This window comes from Salvelinus namaycush, chromosome 3, assembly GCF_016432855.1.
Source record: "Salvelinus namaycush isolate Seneca chromosome 3, SaNama_1.0, whole genome shotgun sequence".
Taxonomy (NCBI): Eukaryota; Metazoa; Chordata; class Actinopteri; order Salmoniformes; family Salmonidae; genus Salvelinus; species Salvelinus namaycush.
In genome coordinates, this window is record NC_052309.1 from 46,362,443 (window position 1) to 46,379,172 (window position 16,730).

Genomic DNA, 16,730 nt, shown 5'->3' on the forward strand with positions numbered 1-16,730 from the left:
GGAAGCTAGGCTATCTGTTAGCTAACCCTCTACTAACATAAGCCTTGACACAAAAATATGAAGGTGAAGATCATTATTTAATTAGATGACAGACTTACTGAAAAAATTAAGATCATGATCCTCCTTAGAATTACGATTAGTGCAGTTTAGTCCTGAACAAGCCATGTTTGCCTGAAGAACAAACACAGGAAAGTGGCGCAATCTGAGATCATAAAAATAGCTGTACCAGTTTTAATATCAGCTTGTAGGGAGGGAAGAGACTGGAACATCTTTCTCGTGGAGTGCAATGACCATATAAGGTACACTCTCTTCTCTACACAGGATTGTGATGTCAAAACCAGCTGCAGGTAGCAACTCAATTATCCTGTGTGTGATTTTAAAGTAATCGGTTCAAGGACAAACATCTGGTAAAATAGACGAAAGTATTGGTCCATGAATGTGTTGGATTTTTTTAAATCCACGAATATTGACCACGAAGATCACCATATTCCCCACCCCCCATTTTTACACTGCTGCTACGCTCTGTTTATTATCTATGCATAGTCACTTTACCTCCACCTACATGTACATATTACCTCAATTACCTCGACTACCCGGTTCCCCCCGCACATTGACTCTGATCCGATACCCCCTGTACATAGCCTCGCTACAGTTATTTTATTGTTGCTCCTTAATTATTTGTTATATTTCAATTTTGATTTAAAAAATTCTTAAAACTGCATAGTTGGTTAAGGGCTTGTAAGCATTTCACTGTAAGGTCTACACCTGTTGTATTCGGCTCATGTGACAAATACAATTTTATTTGATTTTACTATGATTGGGGGATCCTGTTTTCTGGAAACAATTGCCTGCAATACCGGGGTCGGCCTTGAAATCTTCATTCCTTCCATTACTCTCTGTCACATGGTTATTTCTTATGACTGAAATGTCCTTGTGTTGCATGCTACATTACAACAGTCATTTGTAGGTATAATATCATACCTTATGTTTATACATCTCCTTACCGTGCATGTAGAGTTTGTGTATTATTACTATGGAGTTTATTATTGTGTATTGCTCTGCATGGATCCTAATGATTACCACAATCCACAATCATATAAATATCTTCATATGGCAGTAGCTGTGTCCGCGTTTGTGTGTGTATACGTGTGTTTGTGATGACAAACTGTATAGCAATGGGCCTAACTGGACAACGCTGTAGTGAGCAGAACCTAAGCATTCAGCATTAAGTACTAGCGGGTGAAGGCATTCACAGCCATCCACTCAGACGAGCTCCAGCTAGCCATTTTTTCATAGACATTCGTATCGCCGGATTCTGACCTGCTGTAGTTGAGCTGTTGAGGTGCCCCGAAGAAGAGTCTGTGCGTCTTGCCAAGATATGCCTGTCACCACCCACCTCAGCCCACACTGCCCCACGAAGCCATCATGAACCTGAGGAAGATGAGCTGCGAGGCCCTACACACCTCTCTCATCTAAGAGGCTACCAGCCAGGACTTCCACTGCATCCCGAGGTGGTCCTGCTATTTACCAGATCGACGTCCCTCCAGCCCCAGCTGGAGCCTACATTTTAGCTACCAGAGCGTCGGGAGCTCCACTTCCCCCCGAGGTGGCCCAGCTGCTCCCCCGACCGACGTCCCTCTAGGCCACATCTGTCAAACTCATTCCACAGAGGGCAGAGTGTCTGCGGGTTTTTTTGCACTGTGCCCATGATAAAGTTAAGTACATTATTTTAGTTGGCTGCTTTGAGAAAAACGTACATATGTAATATAACCTATTCTGGGGGGCTAGTGTGTGTGAATGAACTATGTGGGATATTGTTTTTACCATTGGCTTCCCTGAAAACAGGTACTGGCGGGAGGAGCAATATGAGTCTGTCAGGGCTTGTCACGCTGGATGGGAATGGTGATGGAGGCTTTGGTGGTCCACACAACGAAGAAGCAGGCGTCCCTTCCAGTGATGGAGTGGAGCTAACCTTGGACCTGGTGCTAGTAAGGATTGTCTTCACTGAGGCGGTAAGACCCTCCCTCCCTCTTCAATGGTAAGGTCCCTTGCACCATAGGGACACTTGACCTCCACCACTGCTGTGGTTTCCACCAGACCATCCGGTGAGGCATCCAGGATCCCAGACCCCATGACCCAAAGCCCTGACTCCTGTACATCCATCCGTGTAGCCATTTTGAATGCCTTGATGGCCTCCTCTTTGTTATCTGTGCCCCTTTACAGATAACACCCCATCAAACGACTGCAATCTGAGGACCCTTTTAAGCAGCGACAGAGTAACACGCTTGGCACTAACCACTGGTCCATAACTGCTGGCCATCAACCTCCCTCTCCTCATGTTGTGCCAGTTGGGGTTGGTGCGCTGTCAACTGTTGCCTGCTATATAGCCAGCCAGGATGCCTGCATGCTCCAGGTGGCCTTGTTTTTTAACAATGTCCGGTACAGACAGGGATGACAGGGAGGGTAGCGGTTGTTCTAGCTCAGGTTCAAGGAGACCTTTCCACTGAATCTACCCCGGAGACGGTAGTTTAGCCACTGAAGATCATCCTCTGTGGGCTCTCGCGACAGAGGTTTGTAGTCTTCGGCCGGGTCCTCTACTGACTGCACCTGGTTGGGCCCGGCTGGCTTCCTCCACTCACATTCCACATCCGTACAGCCGATATTATGAACTGCCAAAATAGGCTGCATGGCTACACTTATGAGCTCCATGGAGGTATTCGCTTGTGGTAGAGAATCCCCTGGTCACCTATAGAGACCTGCCAAGAGGAAGGATGTTAAGTGCCACATGCCTTTCAATACATGACTTTGAACACCTTGAAATGCATTTGTTTTAAGAAATGTGCTATATAAGAGCACTTATAGTGCTCTTCTCCCCTTTTAATGCTCTTATGCTCATCCTTGAAAGATGCCATAAGGTCGGAAATAGCGAAGTTGCTTGATATTGGCGGGAACTGGAACACGCTGTCATACACGTCGATCCAGAGAACCCCAAACATGCTCAATAGGTGACATGTTTGGTGAGTATGCAGGCCATGGAAGAACTGGGACATTTTCAATGGGCCTCATTATCTCGTCACGGTATCTCTGTGAATTTAAATTATCATCGATAAAATGCAATTATGTTCATTGTCTGTAGCCTATGCCTGCCCATACCATAAACCGAATGCCACCATGGGGCATTCTGTTCACAACGTTGACATCAGAAAACCACTCGCCCACACGACGCCATACACTTGGTCTGCTGTTGTGAGGCCGGTTGGACGTACTGCCAAGTTCTCTAAAACGAATTTGGAGGCGGCTTTCAGTAAAGAAATTAACATGACATTATATGGAAACAGCTCTGGTGGACATTCCTGCAGTCAGCATGCCAATTGCACGCTCCCTCACAACTTGAGACATCTGTGGCATTGTGTTGTTTGACAAAACTGCACATTTTAGAGTGACCTTTTATTGTCCCTAGCACAAGGTGCACCTGTGTAATGATCATGCTGTTTAATCAGCTTCTTGATATGCCACACCTGTCAGGTGCATGGATTATCTTGGCAAAGGAGAAATGGTCACTAACAGGGATGTAAACAAATTTGTCCACCGAATTTGAGAGAAATTCGCTTTTTGTGCGTATGGAAAATGTCTGGGATCTTTTATTTCAGCTCATGAAAAATGTTACGTTTATATTTTTGTTCAGTGTGAGCTAGCTAAAGTATAGTCGGTGGCTAGCTAAGACATAGAAAGAAGACGGAAGAAGTTCAACACTTTATTCAATTCAATTCAATACAGCAAATGGATTCATCATGGATTGGGAACAGGTTTCTGATCGAGCTGGTAAACGGTAGCTGACAGGATCGGCTAGAGATGACATGCAGGAGCTTCCTGCAGGAATTTGTAGTCTTGCGAAGGTCTTCTCTATTGCTAATTAGCATTTCGTATTTTTGAGAGTAAATTGAGGCGAATATATCGATAAAACTCACCTTGTCCGAGAGAGAATTACACGGTTAAGCCTACACCAAACACATACTTAGTTTGAAGTGTTTGTAAAATCCACTATGTGAAACATTTATGGTGAAAAAACGATTGGAACCATTTCCGTGTTTGACCGCTCGAGTTTATGGGTATTATGACACATCCACTGTGCCAGACTATTGTTCTTGGATGTGGTTGGAGTGAAGCCAACTCCAAACTGGCTTCCCTTAACACTTTTTTGGGGGGTGAGCCAGGACCATTCACAGTTTAGCTCAATGCTGATTGGCTATTATTTTATACTTTTTTATCAAGGGAGGCCTAAAGCTCGCTGGCTTCCTTTGAATTCAGTGCTACAGGCGGCAACAATGTCATACTCTTTTTGACCAGACAGCATCAGATAGATGGCCTACACATACAGTGCCAGAGGGGAGCTGTTTCACTCGCTTGGATGCTTTCTCTGGTGAGATACATTCAGCCTCTTGCGAATTGAAGGACAATTATGAAACACAGAGACGAAAGATACATTATTTTATATATTTTTTTCTTGGTAGGCCTACATTTTTCGGGGAAGCCTGGCATCCATGAATACACGCCACTGAAATTAGGGGAATTTCCCCCATATTAACACATTTCATTCTATTTTGGGAAAAAACAGGCTACTGGCAAAAAACTCTAAAAGCCTGCATTTTGAATCTTTTGAGTGTAAAAACATTTATGTTGAAAATCATAAGGGGTAGTAGGCAATAAGGGGTAGTAGGCCTATCATTTTTATGTTTTATAGCCAGACTCAGGGCTCAAACTTTCTCTTCTGATGGCGCTGGGGCAGGTGCCTGTGAAGCACCCCATCCGTGTCACGTCAACCCACTCCACCCCCAGTGGAGTGCAGCTCCTCTCCTCTCACACTACTCTGTCCCGTGCCCCTCGCTGTCGGAGAATAGGCCAACCTATCGATACAGGGAGGCGGGCGAGCAAAAACAGAACATTTCACCCGGTGCAACCTCTAACAACGCTTGTAGACCTCCATTTTAACAACCTTGCGAAGTGCAGCATCGCATTTATTGTGTAGCAATAAACTAACCAAATGGCTTTTGCAAATCACAGTCATTTGATCCCCGAGCTAAAGCTGGAAGAGACTGAGAACGAATGTTTCCAGAGGAGCATTAGTCTGGGGCACCTGCAGCAACTACAACAACGAAGCAAGCCGCGGTCACCGACTCCGTCGAATTCGAGAGGACACAGGTAGGACACAGAAGAGACTGTCTTCCTTCACTTCGCTCAAACGTTAAACGAGATGGTGGTACACGAAAAAAAGTGCTCATTCATAGCCTAAAAAATTCCGTGATGTTTGCTGGGTTGGAGTGAAACATATTGTAATGAAACAGGCAGGGAGCAGGTCTCGAACCCTCGACCTTCTAGCCCGAGGTCCGGCCGCTATCGACTGTGCCGCAAAAGCATGCTCGTGCGGCAAAGTCGATTTCCGCGCTTATAAACCCAGGGTCGTTACAATATGCTTCATATATATTTGGAAATGTATAAAACTAGTGGCATCAATGGATGAGACCTACTGTAAAAGATAGTTTTGTAAACAGAAGAAGCATGCATTCAGAAGACTGAATGTGCACAACACTGCATTTAAACAGTAAGTTCCCCTTACAAAAATGTATCATGGTACTACTATGGTACTTTCACTAATACTGTACCATGGTAGAGTCTGAATCATGGAAATAGACCATGGTTTTAGCTTTGAAGTATGATGGTAATACCATGGTACTGCCATTGTACCTAAATACTACTGTGGTATTGCATAAGTTATATCATGGTATACTGTACATCTGAATCATGGAAATGTACCATGGTTTTAGCTTTGAAGTATGATGGTACTTTGAAGTATGATGGTATATTGATTAATTTATATACCAGTATGGGCAAGTTTCTGATAAAGGCAGGCTACTGTTGTTGGTCCTAGATTGTCTGTAACATCAAAGAAAAAGGGAAATAGTTGCTGTGAAAAAGGGGTAATACTTTCTGATAACAAATACCTTTTTATAAATAGTTTTTTACTATTTTGGCTATTTAAGTGGTAATACCCGAGAAGCCGGTGTTTGGAGGATATATTGGCACGGGTGTTGTTAGGCCTGATGCAAATGTCGGAGAGACAGACAGCAAGGTTTATACAAATATCTGCTGTTGAAAACTAAATATTATCTCACATTTCTTTTAGACTACTTGTGGAATAGACACCGGCTGGAATGCGATTTTAACCATACAGCATTCAGGATTAAACCCACCTGTTGTATAATTCTAGATACAGAACAAAAAGACTGAACGACTGGGTCGCATCTCTAGAAACTGAGCCGATAGAACGAACAACCAGACAGCTTGGGAAGCAACCCTAGATCTGTGTCGGGACTATATCTTGTGGAAGGATGAAATAGTATGAATAAATTAATCAAAATAAAGTTTTAAATAACATTTGTCAACAATTATTTTAATATGTTGGTAACCTGTTGTATAAAAGTGATAATGCCCGAGAAGCCAGTGTTTGGAGAATATATTGGCACCATTTGTCGGCCCTCGACTTCGTCTCGACCCTAGGAACACCCATGCCAATATATCCTCCAAACACTTGCTTCCTGGGCATTATCACTTAATTGTATAAGAGTAGCCAAGTCAGTTGAATAAGAGAGCCAACTGAAAATGGTATTGTAGAGAGAAGCACCAGATTAACTAACTATTTTAAATCTTTAAGGTTTCAGACTCATATCATTCGTCTCACCATACCCAATCCAGGTCCCAAGGGTTAAGAGGGTACACTACTAGACCATTTGTGTTGTGGTTTTTCACTATGAGCAAAAGGGGTTTAAGAGGGTATTAGGCCTATGCCAGAGCGTGTAGGCCAGAGCGAGTAGTCAATGTTGCATTATCTGAGTACCATAAATTACTACGTTTTTGGTCACTTTACCCAAAAAACAGTGGGACACAGACCATCATAATACATTGTAAACAACTACCATGTTTTTATTTTTCACAACCTGCTGCTCGTACAAAACCATGGTGTTTTTTTTATTGTGCTACCATGGTTCTTTTTTGGACCATGGTAGCTAGTAGTCTACAGTTAAAAAAAATATCATGTTTTTTTTTTTGACACTACCATGGGAGGAAAATACAATGGTAGTGGTGCAAATACCATGGGGTGTACCTGCCATGGTAGTACAATTAAAAAACGACCATGGTACTATCATGGTTTTTTGGTCACTACCATACCAGGAAAATACCATGGTATTGCTACAGTACCATGGTATTTTCCTGCCATGTTAGTGACCAAAAATAACATGATAGGACCATGGAATTTTTTAAATTGTACTAAAATGGTACATTTTTGTAAGGGTCTTGTTAATTTCAAACTTCAATTCCAAGCACTACAACACCAAGTCTATCTAGTCAGTCCAACTAAAACAGCTCTATTTCAGCGTTGGCCTGTAAATAAACCTTAAACGTAGGCAGTTGTGTAAAGTACTTTAGTAAAAATACTAGAAAGTACTACTGTACTTAAGTCGTTTTTTGGTATCTGTATTTTACTTGAAAATTTATATTTTTGCCAACTTTTGCTATTACTTCCCTACATTATGAAAAAAAATTGGAGTAAGGACTCCATACATTTTCCCTGACACCCAAAAGTACTCGCTAAATTTCAACAGGAAAATTGTCCAATTCACACAATTATCAAGAGAACATCCATGGTCATCCCTACTACCTCTGATCTGGCAGACTGTTGGAGTGTTCCCCTGGATTTCCGTTTCGGAAATTCCATTTACTTTTGATACTTAAGTATATTTAAAACCAAATACTTTTAGTCTTTTACTCAAGTATTATTTTACTGGGTGACTCACTTTTACTTGAGGGATTTTCTATTAAGGTATCTTTACTTTTACTCAAGTATGACAATTGAGTACTTTTCCCACCATTGAACGTAGGAAGGTAACCAGATAATGCAGTAATTAAAGCTACAATATGTAACTTTTTGGGCAACCTGACCAAATGGATATAGAAATGTGAGTTATAGATCTGTCATTCAAATTGAAAGCAAGTCTAAGGCGCAAAATATCTGTTCTATGTGCGCTATTTCTATGCTTCCCGTTCTTAAGTTTAGTTTTTGCGTCTTTTATTTTCGGTTTTGTACACCAGCATCAACAGCTGAAAATAAATATTTTTGGTTATGGAAAATATATTTCACAGTGGTTTAGATGGTACAATGATTCTCTACACAATGACTGCTTGTACTCTCACATAAACTGAAATTAGTCGAACTATTACAATTTTAGCAACCAAGAAATGGCGGAGCGATTTCTGCATAGTGCATCGTTAAGTACAGTAATTGCATGTAAACTGTACACCTCTCTCTTATTCGGAAAAATTGGTTGTGTTGTCATTGCAGTCACATACAGTAAAAAGAACCAAACCAATCACAAGACAGAAGCACTTAACGTCATTGAAAATCATACGCAATATGAGACCAAAGCAGCAGGTCAATCAGTATTATACACATATTCAACACATTTTAGTGGCCAGTAAATATGTGCTAAATGTACAAAGTGATCACCAGGTTTGTTTAGCTTATCACCTCCATTCGTTCCCCTGACCATGGATTTAAGATGGGGAGAGTTACGAGCATGAAGGGTAACGTGCGTGGTTCAGCCCAGCACTGATGCCATGTCTCTATCCTCTGCTGTTTGTCCTTGGTCTGACACCTGTAGGCCTTGTGCATGAATTCATCTCACGGTCAGGTCGTTTTTATTAGTCTGAGCCTCTCCGTTATTTAATGTTCCCCAGCTGAGTGCCCTTTGAATTTTCTCTTTATAAAGGATCAAACTAAAATGCTGGTCATGTTTTGGTGCTATTGATTGTATACTCATCAAGGTGAAGTGCTGGGAGGAGGCAGCACAGTGTTTTTTTTTTCAGTAAGCCTTATGAACCATGCTATTCCCTTAAACTATTTCCTTACCTTGAAAGGACACATATATAAATATGTAAATTCTCTGAACTAGACCTTTAAGGTACTGTATCTACCTTTTTATTGAGCTAAAGCAAGAGCGAAAGTTGATGCTGTTGATCTGAAGTGACGGATGATGGATCAATCAGGCATTGATCTACCAGGTATAGGACCAGTCAAAGCTGATCACTCTGTTTTTAACAGCTATCACTGTTAATCAAGCCATTAAAACACTGTAGTACAGCTGCCAGATCCCTATCAAAGTCAAATCACTGTCAATATGCCCTCATATTAATTCAAGGCCCCCTGCCATGTCATTTGACTCCTGTGCAGATCAAAGCAATCTACACATTTCAGATCCACCAGCATGTCATGGGAAGTCAATGGGTCCTGGATGGGAAATGCAGGAAATGAATGATTGTAACTGTTCCTGAGTGGCAAAGCGAGATAGTGGCAGATCCCCTCTTTGGGTTGGAAAGGTTTAATTAAATGAAAAGAGGGATGATTAAATGCTTTATCAAGGTCCTACCCATTCCTAAGAGGCCATAGAGGAGGACTCTGAAGCTTACTTACAGTTTGCTTTCAGGTGGAATAAAGCTTGCTGCCCCGCCCTGCTCCTACAAAGCCTACATTAAATACGATGAGATCGGACAATTTTTTATTATTCCGAATTCTAGCTGATATTCAGATGCATGGCAGCATGCATTATTAACAATACACTGGTATGAAGTCTCTTTCTGATAGATTTAATAAATATTATGTTTAGGCAAAAGGCACATCACTTTTAAGCGAAGGCTTTTTTCAATGGGATTCTGATGATTGTACTTCCACTGTGGGGGAAATTATTTTTCAAATATAATTTTAATGCCCAGAACAGTGTCAAATGTAGGTATTGAGTTGCATGTGTCTGATGGGACATCTCATTTAAAGCGGAGGATAGCTCTTTCACCTAATACACAAGTACATATCCCATGCATAATACACAAGTACATATCCCATGCATAAGCCATACAGGGCACCTCCATAAACTCTACATCAACATTCAGATAGCATACCTTTCCTGCTCTACATTTGAATGGTCTAATATTATCTATATACTTTATACTTCTCATAGTGGCTGGGGGTGGTGTTGGTGAGGTTCTTCTGTCTCTTGGCACTTTGTCAAGTGAACCTTGGCTGGAGGCCATGCATGAGATTGAGAGAGTACTGCTGCGCTCTGATTTGTGTGCTGCTGACACACGACCACACTCCTGACACTACTGGGAAGCTCAGGCACTGTGTGTGTGTTTGTGTTTGAGAGTGAATACACTGCTGTTGGACTGCGCAGAATCACTGATCTACAAATCACATTGCATCCCAAATAACAACTCATTATGCGTTCAAGATTAGCAATTCTGCACCTCACCTTGCTCCAACTGATCCCCCTCAGACATGCTGACAGGCTAAATCCAAGCCCAGCTAGGCTCTTTTTCAACCCACTTGGGATTCTGCCTCAGAGGTTTTTCTGGCTCATAGTGCAGCATTGGTGGGCCAACCAGGGATGGAGTAGGATAAAGTTGCCCCTAGACACTGATCTGAGGCAAGTTGTGTGTTTACCCACCGAATGGTTAAGGTTGTGGTTTGGGGAGAGTAAGCTGATCCTAGATCTGTGACTTTTAAATGGAGCACAGGCCAGTCTTGCATCTTAAAGACAGCCAGGCTCAAAGCAGGGTTTCCCAAACTCAGTCCTGGGGCCCACCTGGGTGCACGTTTTGGTTTTTGCCCTAGCACTACACAGCTGATTCAAATAATAAAAGCTTGATGATGAGTTGGTTATTTGAATCAGCTGTGTAGTTCTAGGGCAAAAAACAAAACATGCACCCATGGGGGGCCCCAGGACTCAGTTTGGGAACCGTGCTCTAAAGTACCAGTGGACTGATGTCATCGCAATCTTCATTGGACTGTTTCAATAACTCATGAAGTCTTTCTTATTGCAATTTTCTTCACAGATGCTCAATATTTGTTTGTACAACAAAAGGACTGCAGGATTCTTTTTTCGCCAGGCTACAATTCAAAACGGACACTTCAGCACAATCTTGATCAGACCAATTTCTGTGGCAGACCCCTTTTTTAAAATTAAACTCTGATTGTTTGGACTTGGCTTGAAGGAAAGCCTGCAGACAATCACCTTCATGACCATAAACCTCATATGAATGCAAGTCTTACAAGATGTGCATAAATTGCACTATTTTGTTGCGCTTATGAAATGCCTAGCATAACAAATGCTCGATACACAATAGTGATTCATACCTCTCCAATTGTTCTAGGCGGACATTGTGGTGATTTGTTTGGGTTTAAAAAAAAGTAATAATAAAAAGCATTTTGGAAAATACAGCGGTGTAGGTCTAGTTCGGTAGGATATCTAACCGGTGAATGGTAGACTCAACACAGAATACAGACGAGCTGAGCTGAAATTAATCCCAGATCACTATTTCCATTTGGTAGATCCCAAACTCCATAGCCTACACACTGGTTGTGTTCGAAATGCCGGAGACACTGCAGGCTGTCTGCATCTCAGTTACATCATCGACTCCTTAGCCATTATCTGTGACCTCTAGGAAAAGACAGATAGTGCAGTAGCCTAGCTAGCTGCCAAAATTAGATGAGGATCTAGTATCCTTGGGAAAAGCAGCAGTGTAGGAGCCAATGGATAAATAAGGGCTCAGGTTGTTGTATCCAGCCCAGGCCTCTTATTGGAATATAATGTCGATATTATGTAACATTAGGACATGAAATCCCTAATGCAACATTCAGTATCCTGTTTCACTCCATCTGCACAAACAGGACATGCATTATGTAATATATCTCTTTCCTTGTCTGTACTGTATCAGTAGCCATGCTGACTTGGAAGAAGAAAACACATGATGAATGAATACAATCTGTAAAAAAAAGTTTAAGGCAAAAATTTGACAAAGTAGCCTACACTATCTTTTCCCGGTGGATATTTGTTCACCCCAAATAATCATTGTTCCATGAAAAGAGTGTCTTTTGCGTCCCTTTGATATTTTAAGTGGAAATTGTGCACCAATAATGCATTTTAAAAGCCTGTTATATTAAATGAAGTGCCATTTAATATATACCACATGGATAATTAAATAAATCTGATTTTTTTTATATGAGAAAGAATGGCGCCAGATGGGATGGCTGCCGTTTTACTGGCTCCTAACCAATTGTGCTATTTTGTGTTTTTTCACATTGTTTGTAACTTATTTTGTAAATAATGTTGATGCTACTGTCTCTTATGACCGAAAACAGCTTCTGGATATTTGAACAGCGATTACTCACCTCAAACTGGACAAAGATTTTTTATGTAATGAGCCTGATGCGTAAGATATAATGCTTCTCCCAGACAAAGCCCAAATCCCCGTCATTCGCATGAAGAAAATAAGGAAATACAGGGGGCGGAGATCAGGGTGCCTTGTGAGAATTCGTCGGCGAGTGGGTAACCCGCCTCTACCATCCGTTCTATTGGCCAACGTGCAATCACTGGACAATATACTGGATGAGCTCCGTTTGAGACTATCCTACCAACAGGACATTAAAAACGGTAAAATCTTATGTTTCACCGAGTCGTGGCTGAACGACGACATGAAAAATATGCAGTTGGCTGGGTTTTCCGTGCATCGGCGGGACAGAACAGCTACGTCCGGTAAGACGAGGGGTGGGGATATGTGTCTATTTGTCAATAACAGCTGGTGCGCGATGTCTAATATTAAGGTAGTCTCAAGGTATTGCTCGCCTGAGGTAGAGTACCTCATGATAAGCTCTAGACCACACTATCTACCAAGAGAGTTTTCATCTATGTAGTGTAAAAGCAGTGTAAAAGCAGGTGAGCTGGTTCTACTCTTTTTTGGAAATGTTCTGGGGTTTTTGATGGAAAACCGAGCGTGTTGAGCATAACACGTTAACCTTGTTACCCATCAATAGACAATTAAAAATGTTTGTGTAGCTTGCATTAAATTGCCATTCCGTGTTGCACACACTAATCCTCCAGGGAATTTATGGCTGATTTAACCCAGTTACAGTCAACACTGTTACTTTGTTTGGCACTTAATAGGTAGTCTTTTTTTAGTTAACCTGTTGGGATGGTATTTGTTTCATTAGTCCATTGTTGACATAGTCCCAAAATGTTTTGTTGTCAGCAATCAAGTTTTCAAGACATGTAAAATGCATCATACGGGAATTATTTATTTATTTTCAAGTTACATATCTTGAAAACTTGATTGCTGACAAGCAAAACATTTTTGGGACTATGTCAACAATGGACTAATGAAACAAATACTAAAATATATTTTTGGGGTGGAGTTTCCTTTAACCTCTGATTCTCGCTCAAGACCACTAGATGGCAGACTTGGGTAGTACATAGAAGCTGGCTATGCTATGGTATTCCCATGTGAAACACACTGCTCTGGGGTGTATTCATTAGTGCACACCGTAGTAAAACATGTTATAATGAAAAAAGTTTTGCAACGAAAACTAGTGCTTCTTAATGGACAAATTCAGGTTAGTGTCTCCCCGTTTTGGCCCGTTTCCTTCCATTTGGTTTCTAATGAATAGACTGCCCTGTAGATACCCAGACAGAACTATTCTGTTCACGGAGAACCAGATACACATGACTCCCGTCACTTGTTATGTTAATGATGACAAGGAGACGAAGTCCCATCATGCACTCCTTCACGAGGAGAGCCGTGACAGGCGGTGATGTTTCCCCCGTGGCCAAAGCAGTAATGGTCGTTGGCCAAAATGGCCAAAACAGGTCGTTTTCCACCAGCTGGGCCTAGATGAGAGATACACCATAAGATTAGCGGTTGTCAACCAGAGCATAGGCGTGACATTGTGTGTGTGTGTGTGTGTGTGTGTGTGTGTGTGTGTGTGTGTGTGTGTGTGTGTGTGTGTGTGTGTGTGTGTGTGTGTGTGTGTGTGTGTGTGTGTGTGTGCACACTGCAGGCCTTAATGCTCAAATCATTTTAGTTTTTCAAATTCGTTTTGGACTATAGACTGTCCAAACAGCAAGTTACAAGTGACCAAATCGGATTTGTGTGTGTTCACAGCAGTAATTTGCTGACATGGCTACACTAGTTGTCATAGTACTGACGTGTGTGTCTGCAGTGGTGTAGCCTAATTGGTGGTGGTGCTTGTTATTGGTGGTGGTGCTTGTTATTGGTGGTGGTGCTAATTTGACAAAAATGCCTGCCATGGACGTTTCCCAGTTTCTTTGAATGTTCAAAATCATAGAGTATGAACACTTTTAAAGCCTCAAAGGATAACATGATCTAACTTTAAAAACGAGTCCTTTTTGGCTAGCCAGAGCAGTCAACTAGCTAACTAGGTAGCTGCAAATAAATAAGATTTGACTGTTCAGACACAAGTCACATGGCCAGGAATCAGATTTGTATCAGAATACAAACCACCTACGGAGCTTTTTGACAGTTCGGACTGCAGGAAAAAGAACAGATTAGTATCAGATATGCAAGTAAATAGGATTTGAGTCACTTCAAACTGCAATGTGAACCAAGCTTAAGAGGTTCCTAGTGTCTTGTCATTCTGTTAAAAAAACCCACATATCTTTAAGATATTTTATAATTTCTCTCCCTCATGAGGGAGGATAATGAAAGTTCACAGAAGTAACAAGTAAAGGTAGATCTACCAATTAGTTATAGCAGGACTTGACATTAACTTTTTTAGCCACTTGCCCATCAGACAAGTAGCTAGATTTTTTTTAAATAATAAAAGTATTATATTTCTAACACCACGGGCCAAAACGGTGAATGAAAGTTGTGTTGTATCATGCAAGGAACCACTTCACAAAATCTAATTCATTATTATTACTGGTATTTTCAATGGAAGGCTGCTGATCTCTGATCCCAAGTATTATATTTCCTGCCGTTGTGGCCTTGAGCAAGGCACTGAACACCCCACAAAGTAAAATAGTGCACCGATTGGCTACTGCACCCCGAGTATACAAAACATTAAGGACACCTGCTCTTCCCATGACATAGACGGACTAGGTGAATCCAGGTGAAAGCTATGATCCCTTGATCCATTGATGTCACTTGTTACATCCACTTATCTAGATGAAGAGGAGACAGGTTAAAGAAGGATTTTTAAGCCTTGAGACAATTGAGACATGGATTGTGTATGTGTGACATTCAGAGGGTGAATGGGCGAGGGTGCAACTCAATATTGTGAAGGTGTTCCTAATGTTTGGTATAGTCAGTGTATAAAACATATGTGGTCAACCCTCCATCTAGAGCGCTACTGGGTTTGCATTCAACCCTGCTCAAACACACCTAAGTCAGTTTATCAAGAGACTGTTGAGCAGCTGATTTTTTACAATGTGTTAGAGCAGGGCTGGAGCAACAGCCTGCACAACCAGTAGCTTTCTAGGACTCTATGGAGGATGGTTGGCAACCCTGAAACATTAGAATGATAACCAAATACTTTGAATGTCTTTATTTGGATTTGGCTTCACACCAATCACATCCTAAGCAAAACATAATTGAAAAACGTGTCTGTTTCTGGTCTACTTGTGCTCATGTTCTGCAGTAGCTAGCTTGCTAAATTGGCCCTTTCCTAAGCCATGGATGGATATTTGGATGTGTGGTTTTGACTTCATTCTCTGTACTGGCCGATGATTATGTCAGCAATTCTGATCTAACCATAAATGAATATGCCACTGAAGTTCAATATGTAGCCTAGATATAGCCTAGTAAGCTCACGTTAACTAGCTAGCTAACTTAGCTGTTTCATTGCTGCCCATGCAAGGAAGTTAGGCTAGCAAGCATTTTAGCTAGGTAGCCTATGAAAACAAAAACTAAATGACAATGTATGACATAGCCATAGATCGTTTGGCCAACATGGAAGAGAGGAGGATGGCATTGGCATTCAACTAATCTACAAGTAGGGTGAGTCAACACGCACGTACACACACACCTACACAGACAGAAATCAGTACCAGGGACAGGCACTTGATATTTACACTTATAGAACACTGATTGCACTAAATTGTTTTTGACGTCTTGAAGTTTGTTTTCAGTGTATTAAACTAAGCATATATAGCCTTGTTGATTTGATGATGTTAACATTTTTGAAACGGTGCTGGAATAGCAGAGGCAGTGCTCCTGTTTTCTTTCTGCTGACTTGCGGTAACTCTGGCTCTAAAAAGGGAAAGGTGGATGCCTAGTCAGTTGTACAACTGAATGCATTCAACTGAAATGTGTCTTCCGCATTTAACCCAACCCCTCTGAATCAGGGGGATGCTGGGTGCTGCCATAATCGACATCCACGTCTTCGGCGCTCCGGGGAACAGTGGTTTAACTGCCTTGCTCAGGGGCAGATCGACAGATTTTTACCTTGTCATCAGTAGTTGTTTAGTGAACTGTTGAAAACATTAACTTGCTTGAACATCCTGCAGGTCACATAACTGTTTGTTACATGCAATATTTGCTTTGTGGACTTCACCGGACAGATGTTGCTCTCCGGTTTTGTGATGAAACAAACGTATGTGCAGTTTAATTTATTCCGCCACTGTGTGACTGTTGTCTTTTTGTTGTCAAGATCTTATTGCATTTAACAGTGACGTATGGGTTATAGAGCAAACAACAATAATATCACAACAGATTGCAATATGGCTTTTTTACTGGCTTGGCTTCCCCATTGATTTTACCCACGCATCTACAGTACAGTAGAGCATAGTAAAGTTCAGTACAGTAAATCACTCTACAGTAGAGTAAAGTATAAT